Source organism: Phyllostomus discolor, chromosome 6 (genome assembly GCF_004126475.2).
Source record: "Phyllostomus discolor isolate MPI-MPIP mPhyDis1 chromosome 6, mPhyDis1.pri.v3, whole genome shotgun sequence".
Lineage (NCBI taxonomy): Eukaryota > Metazoa > Chordata > Mammalia > Chiroptera > Phyllostomidae > Phyllostomus > Phyllostomus discolor.
Window position 1 is genome coordinate 137,077,586 of NC_040908.2, and position 21,544 is coordinate 137,099,129.

The following is a 21,544-nucleotide window of genomic DNA, read 5'->3' on the forward strand; positions in this document are numbered from 1 at the left end:
GGTAACACGCGTGAGAATGTGTTGTGAGCAGTGACGCTCACAAAGCCTTGTTAAGGATTCTGAGTGATCACAGTAATGGACCGTGATTCCAGCTGTGTGGGAGCTGGGACAGAGCAGGCCTGGGGCAGGTCTGGATATTTTTTGTGCTAATACTTTCCCACCATCCTGAGGTGAAAAGACCATGTGATTTTTGTATTTCCTCCTCCTTTCTTTACGGTCCCTAAGTTCTCCCTTGAGTCTGGTCTCAACTGCAGCTTGTGTGGTAGTGAGCCAGCTTACACACGATACTTAGCATGTGCCGAGGGGGCAGAAAAAACCCAACCTCCTCGCCACGTTGAAGACATGGCAGGTACTTGGTGCACGAGAAAGCATCCTTCACCCTGAGAAGTCTTAGAGAGAGACATGCTTGTGAGCAGGTACATTGCAGTTCAGGGAGGTCAGTGCTATGGTTGAGGTACGGACCACTTTCCGAAGAGAGCGAGTTAGTGGTATAATTTCAGAACCTGCCTGTCCTCCGCACTTTCGTGTGAGTCAGTCCGTCCCTGACTGCATTACATCCTGGCATTCCACTCCTACGTGAACCAATTCACATGGGTTTTTATTTGTAACCCGTTGGCTTGGGAATTCTACACCTAGCAGTGGATCTAATCACATCAGTGAGTGAAGTGAGAAATGCATCGTTCTGTTAATAAGTGACAGAAACATTTCAACAGTCACAATTTTTAAAAGGAGCTAAGAGGAATAAAAGGAAATTGTAACAGGCCATTCTTAAAACCCCACAGAGCACTTTATGCTTTGTGGGGAAATGCTAAGGGCTTTTTGTTGACATCATGTCCAAAGATGCAGGTCCCATCTTGCTAGAATCTGTAAATTTCCTTCTGATTATAGTGGTCCATCACCTGAGTTGGGAAACAGAGGAAAAGTTATAATACTTCATGGCTAGAAAAACCCGGGGCACTCACCCAGAATTCGTCAGCCTGTTCTGTAAGGTGACTGAGACACAGTTGATAGACATAAAAACCAGGAATGTCCCGGTACAGCACCACATTCTGTGAATGCTCCCATGGACTTGGAGCTCAGATTTTGCAGTTCGGGGGGTCTGCGGACGGACCCTTGGCTTTTAGGAAAAGCTGCTAGTTGTCATTATCCGTCTCAGGGTCAGGGCCACCGGTGGCCTCATCCCCTCATTTCTGCAGGCAGCCCCCGCAGGCTGTGGTTAGATTCCGCCTTGCTGGCCCCTCCTGAGACCTGTCAGCAGGTTCTCTGTCAAGGTGTCGAGGAGTGCCAGGCACCCGCTGGCTGTTTACTTCGTCTCTTGACTCTGAGTGGCTCTGAGGCTTCAGCCCAAAATCAGATTTTCAGGGGAGAATGACTTGTCTTTTTCTTTCTTTCTTTTTTTTTTTTAATTTTATTTTAATTGTTGTTGCAGTATAATTTTCTGTCTTTTACTCCCATCCCAGCCGACCCACCCAGCTCTCCCCTCCTCCCTCCCATTTCCACCTGCCCCTAGTTTTTTATCCATGTGTCCTTATACTTGTTCCTGTAAACCCTTCCCCTTTCCCTCTGAAATTCTCTCTCCTCTCCCCTCTGAACACTGTCAGTCTGTTCTCTATTTCAGTGTCTTTGGTTACATTTTGCTTGTTTCTTTGTTTTGTTGTTTAGGTTTCTGTTAAAGGTGAGATCATATGGTATTTGTCTTTCACCGCCTGACTTATTTCGCTTAGCATAATGCTCTCCAGTTGCATCCATGCTGTTGCAAAGGGCAGGAGCTCTTTCTTTCTTTCTGCTGCATAGAATTCCATTGTGTAAATCTACCATAGTTTTTTGATCCATTCATTTACTGATAGGCATCTAAGTTGCTTCCAACACTTGACTATTGTAAATTGTGCTGCTATGAACATTGGGGTGCATAGGTTCTTTTGGATTGGTGTTTCAGGGTTCTTAGACTATAATGACTTATCTTTTTCAACATTTGTGACATTATCTGTTTTCCTTCCATCGCTTCATATCCTCTGAATGGGCTAACGCTGCCAGAAACCTAGTCCATTGCTGCATCATTGGGTTCATCGTGTGGATCTGTGATGTTTAGTATTCCTAGGCTGAATTCTGTGTATGTGGAAGATACTGTCTTCTGAATAATGTTCTTTCATTTTATAGAAAGCATATCTTTATTACATTTTCATCATAAAATTATGAAAAAATATTCAAACAACACAGAAATGTATTAAAAGAAAAAGAACACCACGTAAGCCCATCTCCCAGAAACAGCCACCGTTTACCATTTAGTTTGAAATGTTCTGTATTTTTTCTTCATGTATATATATCACATTTTGATAGATAAATTTTTCCTAATGTTTACTTTTTACCAGCTACTATTCCAAGTGCTTTGCTGTGTCACACACACAAATGTATATGACTTCTAAAATCTTATAAATAAAACCAACAAGCCTAGGATAGCCTTTTTATAGGTCATTCTTCATAATAGTTGCATAATACTCCACTGTACGAATTTACCTGAATACTTTTAACCACTTTAAGTTGCTTCTAATTCTTTGATATTATAAATAGTGCTAAGATTAACACCCTTGTATATCTCTTCTGCACGCATACAGCCACGCCAGTGGGATTGCTACATTAAAGGGTATGCACGTTTTACAGTTGTTCGAACATTGCCAGATTTTGCTCCAAGATTTATAATCTTCATGGACAATGTACGAAGGGCTAGTTTCTCTACACACTTAATACCACTTTTATTTCCATTTCCTTGGGCAGAAAATACACTTTCAAATGAAGCAAATTATTTTAAGAAGCTATTTGAAATAAAACAAAACCATTGGCCATTTTTGCTGATCTTTGCTGTAAGTTATACCAGTTGACCTTGGCATAGTACAAAAGCTCTTGGATCTGAGGTCAAGGTCCCTGCTGGCTAACGTGACCCCACTCAAGACACTCACCTTCTCCAGGCCTCAGCTTCTCCTTCTGTAAAGTGAGTCCGGGTTCCCTGCGTCACTGTGTCACTGAGAAGTGTGAATAAATCCGTCAGTTTTCACTGGCCGCTTGGCCTTGTCTAGTGTGAGCCCTGTTAGTGCTCTCTGGGAGGCCTCCTGCCCTGGTCTCTATTCTGTGTTACTTCCTTCCTCTGCGTTCACTCCCGCCTGTCCTGGGCAGGAGAGAACAGCCAGGCGTGGCTGGAGGCAGAGTTTTACAACCTTCAGCACCATGTCACGTCTGAGTGACATTAGGGCCCTAGATTTAGAATCTCTGTAAGCTTGTCACTTGGTGGTTGGTGAACCAAGTTTTTTATCTGAGTTAGTGGTTAGGAGATGTGTTCTGCCATGAACCAGGATCCTGACATAACTTTGCAGTGTAGACTGAATGGGAGGAATTCAGTGGTCCCTGTCACGCAGAAAAGACTGCGGTCGGAGTGCTTCTGTTCCTGCGTTCTTTCATTTGTTCATTTCTTCACTCTATGTCTCCAGCATTGGGCTTGTTGTGGTGACAGAGAGAACTGGGGCATAGACTCTGCTCTCTAGGGGCTCATGGCCTCAGCGCGGGGCCAGTGGGGTAATCATCTCTGTTCGGGAGTCAGCTGTGAGGTCACCGTGACCCTTTAACCAGAGCTGTAATTGTCTAAGGGCTTAACAAGCCAGCCTAGAGGTCTGAACCAGGGGGTGTCATTGAATTTGAAGAATTCCTAGGGGAGCGTCTAGAAGTGGAACTCAGTGACCCATGGGAACATTTGTTGAGGCCCAGCAGGCAGGGTGAATTAGGAGCAACCAAACTTGGGGACCTCACATGCCACTGGTGGAAAAAAAGAAAATGCAAAAACCTAGCATGTGTTGGAGAAGTTGCACCATCAGAATAGTTCTCTCAGGAGAAAAGGTTCAGGGTCTTGGAATTAAACAGAAGTGTTTACCTTCAAGGCAGAAACTGAGTTTGAGGTCCAGCCTTATCCCTTCCCAGGAGTGTGGCTTTGGGCAAGTGCAGTGCTCACCGGGACATCTGCTTAGGGTCACCCCAGCAGACCCACCCTAGGCCACACATGGCACCGTCCTGTTCAGAATACAGACAGGAATCACAGGCTGCTGGCAGGGCTTAGCAGGTGTGTCTTTTCCATAGGCATGGTCCTTGCAGCAGTGTGTACAGCAGTCCACACAGCCATCCAGGTATTACTGCTGCCCCTTTTGCCTCTCCTGCCTCAGGTAGCAGCTCAGATGTGAGGGGACAAGCCTCTGTTAGGGCAGGTGTAGGAGTCATTTTAGCTTACCCCACAGCAGCCAAGGTCTCTTGTAACAGCTCTATGTGCATAACTTCCAGGGTTCTCTAAAGGGGTTTGGCCCGATTAGTAGTATCAGCCCTCAGAGAAGCCCCAAATGGCTGTGTGTCCTCCAAGAGGTATTTAGCTGGAGTTTATTGACGCTGTGGGTTTCATTTGCATGGCATAAAGAAACCCTGCCAAATTCCAGTCTTTTGAAACGTTTGTATCATCACTTGGTTCACTGTCTGTCAATGTGCCCTTTTACAGTTGGATGGGCAGGAGGTAATGCGCCCTGCAGTAAAGGCAGGTCTCCTTTAAAAAAATTCCAATGCCATCTTGTTTCCATTGAGCTAACAGAAAATAAGAAAAGGGATTTTGCTGCCATACTGAGGCTGGAAACACAGGAGAGGGAGTGTCCTGGTGGGGTCCAGAGACGGTAGCAGAGGGGATACAATGCAAGGAGGCGCTCCAAGGGAGGAAGGCGGCTCCCTCTTCCCTGGTTGGAGAGGCGGCTCTTTCTCTACCCAGCCGCTGAAGAGCAGGTGTCCCTTTGTGAGTGTGAGAGCACCATCTATTTCAGGGCAAGGGTGAGCACTAGGGAAACCGCCTGGAGAGGAGCCCCAGGGACGTGCCTTCCTTCCTGCGCTCCGTCCTGGGTTTTGTCCTGAGCTTCTACCGTGAAACTAAGGTCAGACGAGACAGTGGAAGCAATTGTATCTGGTATAGTCTCTCTGGCCACCTTTGAAAACCATTTTCTCGATCTACTGTGTAGCTCAAGAGAGCTGTCGGAGGACGAGACTCATCAATCCCTCTAATGTGGGAAACGAGTAACCTTTAAAGCTAAAGCCATCCTTGGCTTGGCCTAAGAAGGAAATAACCATGTTTGCTTTTCTCTAAGATGGTTTCAAAGCCAGTATGTGAGCTTATGGTTCTGCTGGCTTTTTTCTCTGGCTTTTTTTTTTTTTTGTAATAGGAAGGATGAATAGAGAGAAAATAAATCATTCAGGAAGATGAAATCTACTTGATGAGTCTTGAGTCAGAATAGAAAATGACTGGGTGATGCTCATCTCAGCTGCAGGTGCTGAATGTCAGCGTTTCTTTTGCTTCCACCTGCTGAGAGGAGAGGGTTACACATACGCGAATTCAATTTCATTTCAGGGATCAGTGGTAGGGGGAGGAAGTATTTACATTTCCGGGTGCTCTCATAGTCATTTTTTTATCCAGCTGTCATCTGCTGTCAAGGCTTAGTTTAGTCATTGATTTAAATGTTCTTTTTAAAAAAAATATCCTTCTTCTCCAAGTTAGGTTTTGACAGTGTTTATGAGCATGAGAAGACAAACAGGTTCTGGATGAGGATGTCAGGAGGGGTTACCTTGCAAATTTGCATCTCCTCCACAATGGTTACAACACACGCACATTGTGAGTCTCTGCTGCCCCCTACTGCCCAGGTTCCATATTGTGACTCTGACGGGAGCCTTGGTCTCCAGCCTGGCCTTTTCAGGGCCCTGTTTGGGAAGATGAAAGACTTCAGACAGGGCCTCCCTACATTTGTTTCCTCCATTTGGGATAATGTACGTGGCTTGGAGAAAACCATGTCATGGGCATGACCAAGTTCATGTGGCAGGGTGGAAAGCTTTCTGTCTGGTGCTAAGGAAGTGCCAACAGGCCTGAGCTAAAATCGGTTTCACAAGGCCTTCCTCCCCTTCCCTTCAGTGGCGGCCAGCTGGTGGATTCCAGAATCAGCTCAGGCTCCAAGGATTAAGGGTCTTTGAAGGCACTGGGAGATGTTTGCTGCGAGAAAAGTTATGCCACATTTGGCTTCCTTTCTAAGAAGCAGGTAATTTCAGCCAGACTGTGTGGTAGGGAGTGATCGAGTCTCCCCCTCCTAATGATGTGCTCGCACACTTGGAACTCAACCTGCCATCTATTCCGCACACTTTGGGTGCCTTCTATGTCTTGGGCATCGTGTTAGTCACTGAATATTTAAAGGTGGGGGGAAAACAGATAATGATGTCTGCCCTTGTGGAACTTACAGTTTGGCGGAAGAGACAGATATTAAAACACAAATAATATTGCACTTTGTGATAACTGTTTCACATGAAGGTTAGCTGCTGTGAGGGGATAAAGGAGGGGAGAACTTAATTCTCTGGATTATGTAGACCCTCACCTGATGAGACCCTGAGACGAAGTTCACAGGGGTCCGCTGTGCTCAAAGCACCCATCTCCCACCCAGTGGTTAGAAACAGGGCGTTGAGGAAGCAGTTGTGGAGAGAGACCAATTTCCTTTTCGCAGGTCTCTATCTTGGGCCAGCCTTTTCTGTCTCTACCCACAGAGGGTAGGACTAAAAAAAATATAAGAAAGCAAACTTTGGCTCAATTAACACACACACACACACACACACACACACACACACACACACAGGAGCATTTCACCTTTGTCACAGCTGAAAAGGCTGCCCTGGGAGCAGAGAGTTCCCTGGTTCCAGAGGAAGAGGATAGAGCCCGGATTAGGTACTAGAGGTGTCAATTGGAATAGATAGTCTCTGGCCTCCCTTGCAAATAGAGGATTTCATGGTCTCAGGCAAAGGGTAGAGCTGGTGTGATTTTAGTAGTGGCTGGAAAGGCCACAGTTTATTAAAGTTCGCAAAGCCTCATCTTTGGATTGGCTCCTTTGAAGGTCTTCCTCCATTCCCAGAATGCACTTTCTTCTCTTATTCTCAATTGTGCTGCATTTCATGCAGATGATGGCCTGTGTACAGTTTGGGATGACTTTGTTGATTCCCTTTACATGCTTAGGGAAGATTTCTCCCTTAACCTCAGATAAGTTGTCTTGAATTTGCCGAGCTTATGCTCTGAGGCCATCAAAAAAACCACAGGCAAGGATGCCTGCTACCTAGAACTCAGGACTGCTGCCCGAGAGGTCATTCATGGCTGGCTTCAGCCATTTCACACTCAGATTCACTTCCTTGCCCTCTCCTGAGTAGAGCCAGCTATAAATGCCTTCAGGCAGTTCTCCACACAGGATTCTATTTAAAGCTTTATTTCACATACATGCTGTAGGGGGCAGCATATCTTCATTAGGGAAAACCAGGGAGAGAGCCCACCTTCTAGGGAAGAAACCAGGGGCTGGCACTGTAGTAATACATCTCCTTAGGGAGCCAAGGGCCTCATATTAAATTCACGTAGTTCTGAGTCCATACCTGCAGGTACCTGTGAGGAAGAGTGACTTTCCCATGTGGGGTATATGTGCTAGGGCGCTGGCTCTTTTGCTCTTTTAGTCAAATTCTGAGCCATTTCGGTCTGAAACCCTTTCATCAGAAATAGCGATTATTTTCGCTGAAGCATCTTCCAACCTGTTACTGCCTAGGAAACAGTAAATAATAGTAAAACTTATGGTAGCTGACCTTCTTCTGGACCCTCCAGCCTTGGTAAGATTGGTGAAGCAGGTTTTGACTTGTTGAGTCCGATCTCCCCAGGCCCTCAAAATTATGGTTTCAGATCATAGCCATCTGTTATTTCTCCCCAGACTACAGGTTGACGGGAAGCTCTGCTGAGATGTGCCAGGCTCGGGTGATCTTGGTTGGGCTTACTCATCTGTCTGAGGTTGTTGGGTGGTTGACTGGATGCTGGCCGGTCGGTATTGAGATTAATCCAGCTTTTTCCGCCTGGTCTTTCATCCTCCAGTGGCGGATGAGCTCTAAGGTAGAGGGTTAGAGTGTGCAAGGCCCTTGGGGGCCTGAGCTCTGAAAAGGGGCTTCAGATCTCTTCTACTTTGTTCTGTTGGCCAAAGCAAGTCATGTGGCCTGCCCAGATGCAGGAGGCTGGGCAGCACTCCATTGCAGGAGGTGTGATACCGAGAGGGGTGGAGACTTGGGCTGGTTTTGCAGTCAGTCCACCACAATATATAAGTTGAGTCCAATAAGTATGTATTGGTTTCATGCATCAAGCTAATAGTCTGTTATTTTCACTGCAATGAGAATGAGACTACTCTGAGCTCAGCAAAGATCAACTCAGACACATTTATAATTTCCTACAAGTATGCAGGGTATGTGACCCTAGTTGCTGAGCTCCTAGGAGGAGGGGTGCTGAAACGCCCTTGGGTACGCCAGTCCCACAGAAGTTCTCTCTGACCAGCAGATAGAGTCCATTCGTTGGAGGGCCACAAGCTCTGCTTGCTTTATGAGGCCCCCTTTGGCCAGGGTAGGAACTGCCTGAAAGTAGCCTGTTCTCAGGCTTTTGGGAGCCTTGGTCCTTAGACACCTGGGCTCCTCTACTTCTTACATTTTTTTTTCATACCAACTGGCACCAGCTGTCACGTGATGAAAATGGTCTGAATGCCAGACTGGGGTTCAGGACCCTAGGGCATCTGGTCCCAGCAGTTCCACTTGATGGCCATGTAAAGTTGATGGATTATTTAACATCTCTGACCTTCCAGTTCCTCGGCTGTAAAATAGAAATGAGAATAGCACCAACTCATAAAGTTGTTGTGAGAATGGCATGAGATGGAGAGTATCAAAAAAATCCTGAATGCTATATGCAGTGCTGTGGAACACACGGACTCACGAGTGTACAAAGTCAGAAACCCCTGCAAGGAACAGAGTGACCCCAGCAGCTGAACTGGGAGCCCCCAAAGAGCCACGGCCACACTCCCGGTGTGTCGCTTCAGGTTACAGTCTGAAGCAACCACGTGACCACATCCTCTTGCTTTACTGTATGTCTTCTGGGTAATCTCTGGTGCAGGATGTTTTTGAAAACCAGGGGACTGAGAAACGCAGAGTGACCTTCACTAAAAGATCAGTGTGTTAGCATGTGAACACTCACCACAGCTAGGTAAATGTCCACCTGCCTGGTTATCCTGTGCTTCGGCATCTTAGAAATGTGACCTATTGATTCTTGAAATCCCCCCAGTGCCATTCATTGAGGCAGGGGGAATTCAAGACAAAAGTATTGATTTAGACAGGCAAACATATTGGAAGAAGCATTTTAAAAAAGGAAGTTGCCTTTTAAAAAATAAATTGTCTACTAAAGTAGAAGAAAGCAGTTATATCTTTCAGCACAGTTTTAAACAAAAGAGTATTAGCCAACTTGATACTCCTTTAAAACAACTTGAAAAGGTCATGATTGATGATTTTTGCACAGTGTTTTAGAACAAAGGATGCTTTGATTAGTAAAGGATTTTTTTCTGGATGTAATTCTATTTTTTCCTTTTGTCTGTCCATCATCCTTTAGTCTGGGCTCTGTAGTCATCTTAATCTACCCAAACCCACAGTTTGAAATAACCTGCTGCCCCGCTTGCGGGAGCTGGTGACTGAAGCATCTCCGGACAGACAGAGGCAAGGCGTTGTAGCTGAACTAGTGAACAACCGCAAGAAGCGAGGCTGGGTGTGGCCATTTCTGAGCTCCCCTCTGCCTGTGCCTGAGCATGCCTAGCTGCCATGGCTCTGGCCTTGGGGTGTCATGGGCCTTAGTGGTCATGTCTTGGCAGATGAAGTAGCCACTGCTGGCCGGAAACTGAACGGGACTGTTCAGTCTCATTACGGAGCCCCTCAGATCACCTTCTGGCATGAAACGCTTCAGAAATCATCAAAGGCTGAGGTAGAGGCTGAATGCCTTGAAGTGCTTCCAAAGGCTTTGGCATATCTGCCTTTTGGATGAGCTTAACTAAACAGAGAGCTTTTCAGGTCTGGGGTGGTGGGGGGAACGGGAGAGCTCCCTGGCACTGAGGGTCACACCGAGATAGGGGGTGCGGGTAGAAGGAGGGGTTGGCTCTAACTGACCCAGCACTCTCTCCCTCCATCTCTTCCTCCTGCACCTCTCCCTGGAGCTGTTCCTGGCTGCCACCCTCCTCTGTGAAGGTAACCTCCCAACACCAGGGGGAGCAGGGAGCCCGTCTGTAGTTAGGAACTTTCTGCAGTAATGGTAATATTCCAATGTGTGCTGTCTAATATGATGGCTACGAGCTCTGTGTGGCTGGGAAGCCCTGGACGTGTGGGTGATGATGATGAGGAACTTATCTTTAATATATTCGGTGTTACTTCATTTAGATGACCACCCACGGGTAGCGGCTCCAGCACCTGAGAGTGCAGCTCTGGGTAACAGTTTAGTGAGCAACCAGGGGGTCTACCGTTGAAGTCTGCCAGTAAGAAACGGCTTCCTAGTCACGAAGGACCAAGTATTGTATGAGTCCATTTATAGGAAATGTCCACAGTAGGAAAATCTAGATCAACACGAAGTGACAGTGTGGATTAGTGGTTGTCAGGGGTAGGAGTTGGGCTGGAGGTTGGGGAGAGGGGTAGGCTGGGAATGAGTACTAATGGGTACTCATTCCATTTTTGCTGTAATTTTTACAAAGTAGATTGCGGTGCTGGCTGCACTGAAACCACTGAATCACACACTTGAAGTGCGTGAACGTTAGTGCACGTGAGCTCTGTCTCTGAGCAGTTGTAAGGTAGTGGCTTGCTTTCGTGCGCACCCAAGTCACCATGCTGACCTCAGCTCTGCTCCTGCCCAGTGTTCCTGGTCAAGTGCTCCCTGCTCCCCGGGCCTCAGTTTCCCCTTGATTAAAATGGAGGTATTGCCTCAAGGGTAGCACAAAAGAGAACTTCTGGTCCTCCTTTCCCTTCATTTAACTTTAATCCAGCTCAGAGGGGATGGTCGGTCCCTGGGGTGGGGAATGTGCCCCTGCGTTCTGGGAACCCAAATCCAGAAGCTGCCCCAGTTCCAGCAGAGCCCCGGGCAGCCCCACACAGCTGAGAGGCAGGTAATGGCCCGCCCTGCCCATCCACTCCCTTTGGAATTACGTTGTAGAGAGCCTTTGGTGCCAGTCTGGGAACTTTAAATAGTAGCTGAGACATTTCTCTTTTTGCCTTTGATCTAGGTAAAAACAGATTGTACGTCTGAATTGTCAGTTGATCCGATGCACAGAAGCAGCTCTCCAGACGCTCAGCCAGCGGATTGCCAGGGGCGAGGGGGCGAGACTGCTGGTTGCACAGGGACTCACAGGTCTTGGTGGTTTGTGATTAGGGGAGCCTGTGGGATCAGGAGCAGGCTTGAGCTGATCTTTTTCTTCTCCCCCTTCTTGATGGGCTTTAGGAAAACAGAAGTCTGTCAAAAAATCACAAGTCACTGACATCAGAGGAAGTAATTGCTACCATCATCTTCTTCCTCCCCTTCGTTATCACTGTCGTGAAGCCTGGTGTGTGTGTCAACAGCAGATGTTACAAATGCCTGCCTTACAGATAACTGCAGGGTCTGCTTCCAGCGTAGGCGAGGCGATGGGCTGTGTCCAGGAAGGGACATCGCTACAAGAATAATGGAGATGATGGTGATGGGAGCGGCTGGTGGTTGAGGAATTCTTATGTGCCCAGAGGTGTTTTAGGTACTTGGCACGTGGAGCCTCATTCAGTCCTTCATGCCATTACCAGGAGGAATTGGTACAATAGGATCTTCTCCCTCTTACAGATACAGAAACAGGCTCAGAGGGATTCAGTAAGTTACCTACAACACCACAGAGCTGGCAAGGGCCAGATTTCAGCTTTCAGCTAGGATATCTGCAAGGTTCCAAAGTTGGTGCTTTGCTTTTCACTGTCATACTCTCACAGAAGCTAGTTGTCAGTAAATTCACTCATCACGGAGCCCTTCTTTTGGGTCAGGGGCTGTACGAACCTCGGGAGATGCAGCTGTGACCCAGACCAGCGAGCACCAGGTGAGTGGTGAGTTAACTGCAGAGAGGAAGGAAAGAACAGTCTGTCTAGACAGAGGGAACATGCCCAGAGATGAGGGGGTGAGAGAGCACGGCGTGATCAAGGATGTGAAGGTGGAGTCTGGGCATGTGTGTGTCCGAAGGGGGCAGAACGGCTTTGTCAGTTCTGCCCAGCGAATCAGCGCTGGACCCTGAGTTCTCCGAGGGCAGGCAGCGTTTTGTCGTGTTCAGTAAATCCTTGTTGAAGGAGGAGATGGTGGCTGCAATGGTGTTAGAACCCAGGTGTCCTCAGTCTGTTCCATGTTGTGCCCAGCCGTCTCACTGTGAAAGCCCTTGGATGACAGGTGACTGTGATCCTGTGATTGATAACGAACACACATTTGGTCTTCATCCTCTTTTCTGGCGCAGTGCTTCTTAAACCCGTGGGCTTCCCTAAGTGACCAGTGCCACAGAGGATTCGGTTGTTGTGTTAATGCCTTTGGAAGGCACTTAAGGATGGGACTGGTTGCCAGTAGAGCCAGCCTTGTGACTGGAGGGTTGGAACTTTCAGTCCCACCCCCTGGCTTCCTGGGAGGGCAGAGGGGCTAAAGACTGTGTTCAGTCACTGGTGGCCAGTGATTTAATCAATCGTGCCTGTGTAATGGAGCCTTCATTAAAAACCCGAAAGGGTGAGGTTTGGAGAGCTTCCCGGCTGGTAAACCCGTGGAAATACGGGGGGGAGAGTGCCGGGCACAGAAGCTGCCTGCCCTTTCCCCACCCCTTGCCCTCTGCATCTGTTCCATCTGGCTGTCTCTGTTCCAATAAATTGGTAATCAGTGAGTAAGATGCTTCTCTGAGTTTTGTGAGCTGCTCTAGCAAATTAATTAAATCCAAGAAAGAAGGGCATGGGAACTGGCAGTCTGTCACCGGTCAGTCACAAGCACAGGGGGCAGTCTGGGTTTGCCGCTGGTGTCTCAGGTTGAGGGAGCAGGCACACTTGTGGGACTGAACCCTTAACCTGTGGAATCTGATGCTGTCTCCAGGTAGATAGTGTCAGAATTGAGTTGAATTGTTGGTTACCCAGCTGATGATGGGAAATTGCCTGGATAGGTGGGGAGCACCCCCCTCCAACATAGCCACACATTGGAATTGGCACTCAAATCCTTTCAATGGCTTAGTGTGCCCACACAGGCCTGTCAGGGCGGAAGGCAGTTGCCACGGCACAGCGGAGTGAGAAATCCCAGCCTGGGGCAGAGGTGCCGTAGGGGTGGAGGGACTCTCGAAGTTCCACCCACAGAGCTTTGCCCACCTAATGGTGGGCTAACAGTACAAGGGAAGGTACATCATGATCCAGTGTCAGGTTTATTTATGGACACAAGGGACCTGACAGCTCAGGGGATGCAGACCGGGGCCAGCTGAATCCCAGTGCGTTTCCATGTCTCTCAGCAAAAGGTAGCTCTGCCTTTGTGAGCACGGGTGATGATACCTACAGCCACGGCGGTGGTCAGTTCTCACCAGTGAGACGGAGGGCTATGGGGATCCATCGCTGAGCTTCTGCTAGGTTAGATCTCCACCGAGGAACTTCTTTTGGCGTTTACATTCAAATTTTGAAGCAGCGTGTCTGTTTGGTACTGATTTCTTAACTTTATCTCGTTAAGTAAAGATGAGTGAACTCTCAAAAGCAGGTTGGGCTAGCATCAGTTGGTTTCACAATATTGATTTTAAAAAGTAGAAATGGAATTTAGATCTGGACTCTAGGGCATTCTCCCTTCTTTACTTGCAGGGAAAAAAATGCAAGAAAAAAGTGAGTCTTGTGCATCTCTGTATCTCTTGGAAAAGGCTGCTCTGCTGTGAAACACCTGCAGCGTGGAGCAATCGTCCATATTCCACCTAATCACATTTGGACTTCAGCGTCTGTGCTGCTGGTCACTGAACTGTCCATGAAAGGAAACAGAAAAAAAAAAACCTGTTTAAATGTAGTATTTCAGAATGCCTGACTCTTCTCATCCACCCCACGAGACCGGTCACTGCTGATGGCCACGTTCCCATAACCTGTCACAGAATGGACATGCACTAAAGAATGAGTGCGTCCTTCAGAGTCCATTCCAAGGGCCCGCCTCCACGAAGACCATCCCATCAGTGTAACTGGAAATTCTCGCTGTGGGAGCATGGCTCCGTGGGTGTCTCCCTTCCTAACTCTGGAGTAATTTCCCTAGGGACCCGGGCTCTGTCTGATTTCTCTCGTCACTCTGTCTGCCCCTCCAGGGCGCATCACTCTGTACCTTTGCTCACCCAGCGTGTTTGTGTCCACACTAACTTCCGTGAGCTGAACACTTAGGGATAACCCAGAGAGAAGCTGGGTGTAACAGACATGTTCAGTGCACAGTTGTCCTAAAGGCAGGGACGAGGCATGCAATCTGAGTTGTCCGAGGAAACCCATGCATTCCTGGCTGCTATTTTAAGACTCACCTCCTAGATTGATATGCTTCAGGTTTATTTGGTTTAACTCCTGCTCTGGAAGTCAGCTTGTGCCTGTGCATCAGCGTTGTCAGGAAAGCAGCTTCTGCGGGGTTCCGGCCGGACAGCTGCAGAATAGCTGGCATTTTTCTTTCCTTCTCTCTGTATTGACAGCAGGTTTGAATCACCCTGCCCTGTTTTCTGTAACATAACCATGCCAGAAATCGTTTGAAAAACATTTGTGATGCCTAATTGGATCTTCTTTGTGACGAGAAGGGAAGCCTTGCCTTGGTACACTTTGTATTTTTGTGTTTGGAGATTTGTTATGAACATGAAAGGGCCGCCCTCTCCTGCCCTTCCTATTTCCTGCCAAATAGCATGGGTGTGGGGGGTCCTTTCACAGCCAGGAATATCCCCCCCAGCCCACTGCTTCCACCCACACTCTTGGAAATTCTTGGAGAAGTCTGTCCACTCATTCCTTTGCTGCTGGCCACCCCAGTTGGGTCTCCTCTTCTTGGCTTTCTTAGGCTCCGGCATTTCCCTGGCAGAGCTCTTCCCCTTCACACAGAGAGAGTCAGAAATTATCCACATGGTAAGCTAGTAAAACGTGAAAATAGCCAGAGTGGCCTGTGTGGGCCCCTGCCCAGTTGCAAGCCAAGTTTGCCTATCTTCCCCTGAGAGGAGGACTTTCACAGAGCCCCAGCTCTGGGCCCAGATCTGTTACTAATGTGAGGAATGACCCTGAGCAGTAAGCACACTCTCTGGATCCCTGGTTCCTCCTCTTTCAGAAGGGCCATCACAAGAGCTGACCCGAGAGCCTCCTTTCAGCTGGAGGGTGCCTGGATCCCACGGTGGCTCCCTGGTGGAATGCACCTGCTTATCCCTGTGCCTTTCTTGTTCTGCCACAGGTATTGCCTAGTCTCCAAAAGCCAATATAGCTGGACAACACTTTCTTGTCAAAGCCCAAAACAAGGACCTAATCCATGGAAACCTCCTTTAACCCAGATACCGGCTGTGGACTCCCTGAGCCAGCCGTAAGCTGCGCCAGCTTGTCCCAGCTCATGAAAGCCAATTCAGAAATCTGGGGGAGTTTCGAAAGACTGTTGACGTCACACTGGGAGCTTGAAATCTGCCATGTCAGGAATATTTACACCGCAAATGCTGTGAATCAGAACTTATTTTTTCCCCTTCAATGAGTCTGTTGTTAAGCATTCACTAGTCTACCTCTGGGATTGACATGAAATCGAGATGCGGACTCACAGGCAGAAGGAGACCCAGTGTCCTTCCCAATCTTCCTGGAAGTATTGGGTTACATTACTGTTGGCTGGTATTCATTTCTACTTCCTATTTTGCTGAAATACTTGAATTTGGAGATCATGTATCTTATCATCATTTGTACAGTATCTCTCTCTTACCCATTGAAACCAACCCAACTCATTATTCAGTCCTAAAGAGTGACAGAAGGCTTTAGGCATAATAGATGTTTCCTGAAGGTTTAGGGCCATGAAGGGGTTACAGTTTGCAATGTAAACAGCTTAAAATTGACTGTTGGACCTACTGTGTCATTCAGTGTCCTTCTCTCCCTCCCTTTCATATGCAAAGCAGTTTGTCTCTGTCTTCCTGTCTCCTTCCAGACCACACCTCCACAGCCTCATCTTCCAGGTTGGAGTGGCCTAGGTCCAAGGTATTTCCTAAACGAAGCTTCTAAGAGGAGCTCTGGTACCAGCTGTTAAAATTACATTGTTTTTTTTTTTTCTCTGTCCTCCCTCTCCAAAGCTTGGTAGCTGACTACCTCCAGTTAATGGTTCAATGTAACTCAAAGATGGTGCACAGCTTTGCTGCACCTATTCGGTGTATAAATTTAGTGCACATTTATGAAGCATTGAGTGTCTACCAGCTATTTTAATGGTTTCATGGGGTCCATCAAGGGTTTAGTTGTTGGTAGGGTGGGGTTTAGGGTGAATCTCAAATAAGAAGTTGTCTTATTTTCATAAAGAAGAAAATAGCTTTTCTGGACAAGGCAGATGTGTAGTTGAGTGAACCCTTGGCACATGGACCTTGGAGCACTTGGTTGTCATTCCTCCTCTCCGTTCCTTCCTTTGGAGGGTGCAGATTCCCTGCCTTGCCCACACACCCCTGTGGGCTGGCCTGCTTCTCACCTGCAGCATCTGCCATACGGAGTAGTCAGCATTTTTGTGCCGGGGGCCGTGTTCTCTCACCTAGCCACTCTTCGTTCGCGCCGCTGTCTGTTTGAAATGCTCCCTGCTCTCCTTACTCCTCGCTCTTCTTCCCACCAAGTTCTAATTTAAAGATTTTATTTATTTTTAGAGAGGGAAGGGAGGGGGAGAGAGAGAGAGAGAGAGAGAGAAACTGCATCAGTGTGCAGTTGCTGGGGGCCGTGGCCTGCAATCCAGGCATGTGCCCTGACTGGGAATCGAACCTGTGATACTTTGGTTCGAAGCCTGCACTCAATCCACTGAGCTACACCAGCCAGGTAATTCCTCTTTTGTGTTTCAGGCTAGACACTTTTTCCTCTAGAAAGCCTTTTCTGACCCCAGGGCCTGGGCGTGAAGCAGCACCTGGCCCTTATTCTCCAGTTTCCTCCCCATGCTTTAAGGTCATCTTGTCCATCCTTCGCTCGCAGGAGAGCTCCTTGAGAGTGGCCCCGAGCCTCTTTCTCTTCTCTCTCCAGTGCCCTCCCAGAGCCCGGTGTGCAGAGACTGCAGGTAAATATTTGTTGGTAAAGTGGATGAGTGACTGAGTGAGCTGCAGAGTAATTAGTTAAGCTCAGACACTAGAGCCAGCAGGTGTGTGCCTGTCCTCTGACATTGGACATGCTACTTAATCTTTCCAAGCCTCCATTTTCCCACCTGTAAATTGGAGATGAGGCAGTATCTACTTCTTGGCCATTTTGAGGCATAAAGTATGCAATGCAAGTAAAGTACTTAGCATGGTGACTTTTGTATACAATATATGCTCAATACATTATTGAGCTGCTATTAATAATTAATAATTATAAATAGCAGATGAAGGGGGAATAAGCTTATATTTTTAAAATATGTACCAAAAAGCAGTGACTTTTAGCATTTAACTGGAAGACAAATTACCCTATTTCCAAGTAACATCTGAAGCTACATCTGTGATTTTCAGTAATGGATATTAATGTTCAGGAATGCAGCCTGAAGCATTGCATGGAATTTTCGATTAGACTCAAGGTTACTAAGGAAGAGAAATGGAATAACATGCTTTTAAGAGAAAAAAATCAATGTGCATTAAAACATAAAAGGTTTTTGTTGTTGCTGTTAACTGGCGTAACTAGGAAACACAGTTAGCTAGCTTATCTCTTCTTAGTTTTTTAAAGCATTTCTAATTATGATCTTGGCAATAATCACTGTATTAGGTTCCTGACCTGAGACATTACGCTAATCCTCATGCATGCATTCACCCATTTAAGCAGTATTCAATCTTATCAGGTACTGGAGATAAAAAGATGAATGAAACAGGGCGCCTGTCCTCAAACAATTAGTATTCCAGAGCAAGGGCTGGCAAACTTTCTCTTAAGTAACCAGATGGTGAATATTTTGGGCTTTGTGGGTCATAGGGCCTCTGTTGCAACTACTTAATTCTATCATTATAGTGAGAAAGCAACTATAGACAATATGTAAATGAATGAGCATGGCTGTGTTCCAATAAAACTTTATTTACAAAAGCTAATAGTGGGCCAGACTTGGCCTCCAAGCCCTGGTTTGTTTACCTCTGTCTAGAGGAGATAATTACTTATAGTTAGCTGAGCTTGTTTCAGACTGGCAGGAAGAACAAAGGGCTGAGACCTATGAAGGGTAGAGGGTGGGGGTGTGAGGAGAGAACGAGTTGGGCTGCAGCCCTCACAGGCAGAAAGGAGTGAAGGCAGTAGGGGTGCTGTGTGATGGAAAGGAGAGCACACTAAGGCCAGGAGGACTGGGTGTGTGGCTGGCCCTTGATGCACACACAGGCAGTACCAGTGTAACTGAGAGATCAGCTATGCTGGACCTGTGCTAACCAGCCCAGATGCTGGCTAGCAAAGACCTTCCTGCTGTCGGGTGATCTGATTTGATGCTGTCTGTAACCTAGCTCAGGATATCCGTGGGTTCCCATGGACTGTTTCCCAGCTGCTCTCTCTCTGAAGCTTTTCTCCATTCCATCCCAACAGCCGGAACACAGATGCCTCCTTTCTTGTTGGTTTCCAAGGAATATCTACTCATAGCATTATTTCCTATTTTTTTTAGTAACTTTTTTTTGACAGTTTATTGTGGTGCCCCAGGGAGGGAGATGTGGCATCCCACATGTCCCCTCACTTGCTTGTCCTGCCCACGCCTTTTCCCTCCTTTTGATGCAAGAAAGGAATTCTTTTCCTTACTTTCTGCAAGACAGTTGCTCCCACATTCGGGTTCCCCCAGGACTTCAGCTCTGGCCCACATGGCTTATCAAGGAATTCTACCAGAAACAGCTCTCCCATCCTAGCAGAAACTGAGGTGCTCTCATCACCCTAACAAACAGCAGCTTCCAAGAAATACTCTGCGACCCCTTCCCACCCCTCATCCCCCTCAGCCCATAGCTCGGTGCCGCAATTCTGTTAAGTTTCACAAAGGAGAACAGGGCGGAGGCAGCACATTGTCTCAGCCTCCGTGTTGGACAGACCTTGGCTTGAATGTCACCGTGGCATTCACCGTCTGTGTGATATCGGGCCAGTGACTCAACCTACCTGAGCTTGAGCTTACTGTTCTATAAAACAGGCTTGATACTGCCCTCCTCAGGGGGCCATTGTGAAGATGAAGGAGCTGAACCAGGCTGCCAAGCTCAGTGCTGGTCACCGTGGAGCCCATGTCCGTTGTCTTTTCCTGCCTTCATTTCCTCCTTTGAGTCCCAAATTGCTAATATAAAATTGTATTTGGCTGTCTGTCACTCCTTTCCATCTTTGGCACTGTGATATGAGTCTCTTGATAGAGGAGGTTTAACCTTTTACCTTGAACTGGTGGTGTCTGGATTGACAGCTGGGAGGGACTAGATTAGGAGTTGGTTTACTATTATTTGAAACCACCAGCTTTGCTTTTGGCTTCTCAGCGAGATTTGGGGAGGAATGAACAAGTTGAATCTGTAAGCCTGTTTTTTTCCAGCCTGGACTGGGAGGTGACCCGTAAGGAGCCTTTATTGTGGAAATACTAATAAATTCAGCGCATGAGCTGAATGAGGAGAGCGTTGCGTGCCCGGTGAGTGGGAAGATAACATTCTGATTGAGTTATGTGTCCCGTTTTTCATTGTGGCTGGATGCAGTGGATATGCCCCTGACGTTCCTGGTCGTGATTAGTATTGCGAATGCATTTGGCTGACCAGCTTTCACCCCGATCAAGTGGAGAATCTATATATATTTGTCCTTCAGACTTTGATTGAATCACTAGGTTTGGGTATCTAGATACTTAACTTCCTTTTAATACTTGGTAAAGAATGAAGTTGTGAAAGTTCTATGCAGGGGTGGGAAAATGTGGCTCAAATGACTTTCTTGATTCTCCCTTGCTCCCAGAGTTAAGTCACCTGCTTTGTGACCCACAGCTCCATAAACATTCCCCGATCACAACAGTTTCACACTTCATTACTATCAGTACTTCTGCCCCATAGTCTCTCTCACCCACAAGACTTAGAACCCCTTAAAGGCAGAGGCCACACATTCATTGCTGCATCTCCAGCACCCAGGAAAGTACCTGGAACAGAAGTGTCAAAAATGTTGGAGGGATGGGATGGGATAGGATGGACGGAGCAACAAACACTACATGTGGTTGTTTTAGGATTCCAAGGAGAAACATCTCCAAATAACTTGGAGCCCCAATCACATCTCTGGTTACTGTACCTCCAGAATGTATTATTCAGGATGACAAAGATCCCCTGGCACAGCATTTAATGAGCTTTGGCATGAGTGAGTGTGCATTAAATCCTCCAGCCTGGTTCGTGAGTGCGCCTGGTTTCCACATTATATCTCATGGCCCTGCGCACGGGTGAGAAGCTCCTTGAATCCCCTCTCACCCGCACTCATGTGAAGAGCCCTTTGAGTCTTACGGAAACACTGCAGATGTTGCCAGGAGTGTCTGAGTCACCACGGCAGACAGTGAGAGCTGTGTGTGAACTGGGCTGCCTCCAGCGAGCCTGGTGGGGTGGCTGGATGAGGCACATGGGGCCCTGGGTCGGAGGGGAACAGGGGGAGCTTGCCAGTGATCTGCAGTTTGCCTGGGCAGGGCTGTGGGGAGCTGCTTGCCAAGCTTGGGGACTTGAGAACACACAAGGCTTCAGGAAGAGCAGTTGTCTTTTCCGCTTGACAGTTGGGTAAGAGAGGGTTTTTTGGGTGTCCTCTGGCCCCACTCTGCTTATGGAAGACAGCAGTTCCACCAGTATTTGCTACAGCTGTACCTCACTTTAAGAAAGCTCAGTATTTGTAGGAGAACCGAAATCTGCATGCAGAGCATTTTGCAGGGTGCCCCCCATCAGGACTCCTTTGCTCCTCGTGCTGAAGGGAGCAAGCTTGGTCACCGTCCCCGTTTGGTGGAGCCCATGGGTCAAGAGCATGGACTTCCGTGTTCAAAGTCTTGCTCTACCAGTTCCTAGCCAAGGCCTCAGGTGAGTTGCTAAGTTTGTGAGCTGCAGTAAATCCACTTCATAATATGCTTATGTTTGAATTAATGAAATCATTAAATTACATGAATCCGTTAAATGAAATCACTTCGAGCACTTAGTGCAGTGCAGTACCTGCCGCATGGTTGGCACTCAGAACTGACGGTTATTGGTGTTTTGTTTTTACCTGTGAATAAACTGCAGCTCAGCTAGACTTAAGTAACTGACTCCAGGTTCCCAGGCGGTTCCGCTGGTCTTGAGCCCATCCACAGAGTGCTGTGATTGCAAAGTTCCTTAGATGACGTGAGGGACACGGAGCAAAATACGACAGTTACCTTGGCATTCTCTCCACACCTTCACTATTACCTTGTTTTTAAAAGATGTCTTAACCTCACAGAAGAGTCACTAGGATGAGTGTTCCATTTAGAATAACTCAATCTGCCCCTAACTTGTCTCGGCCAGACCTGTTGCATAAAACAAAACAGATACCTGGAGGAAATTGCGTCCTGCTT

The 21,544-nt window shown here is 47.4% G+C and overlaps 1 protein-coding gene and 1 long non-coding RNA gene across 6 annotated transcripts in view; one reads left to right on the forward strand and one right to left on the reverse strand.

Annotated features, from left to right (window-relative positions):
* Positions 1–21,544, forward strand: part of NAV2 (neuron navigator 2) — a 365,536-nt gene that overhangs the window by 175,263 nt on the left and 168,729 nt on the right. The window lies entirely within an intron of this gene.
* LOC118501312 lies at positions 7,528–21,259 on the reverse strand. The gene is made up of 3 exons (XR_004903946.1): positions 21,248–21,259; positions 17,639–17,641; positions 7,528–13,873 (listed from the first exon to the last, which is right to left on the reverse strand). It is a non-coding gene; the product is annotated as an uncharacterized LOC118501312 (long non-coding RNA).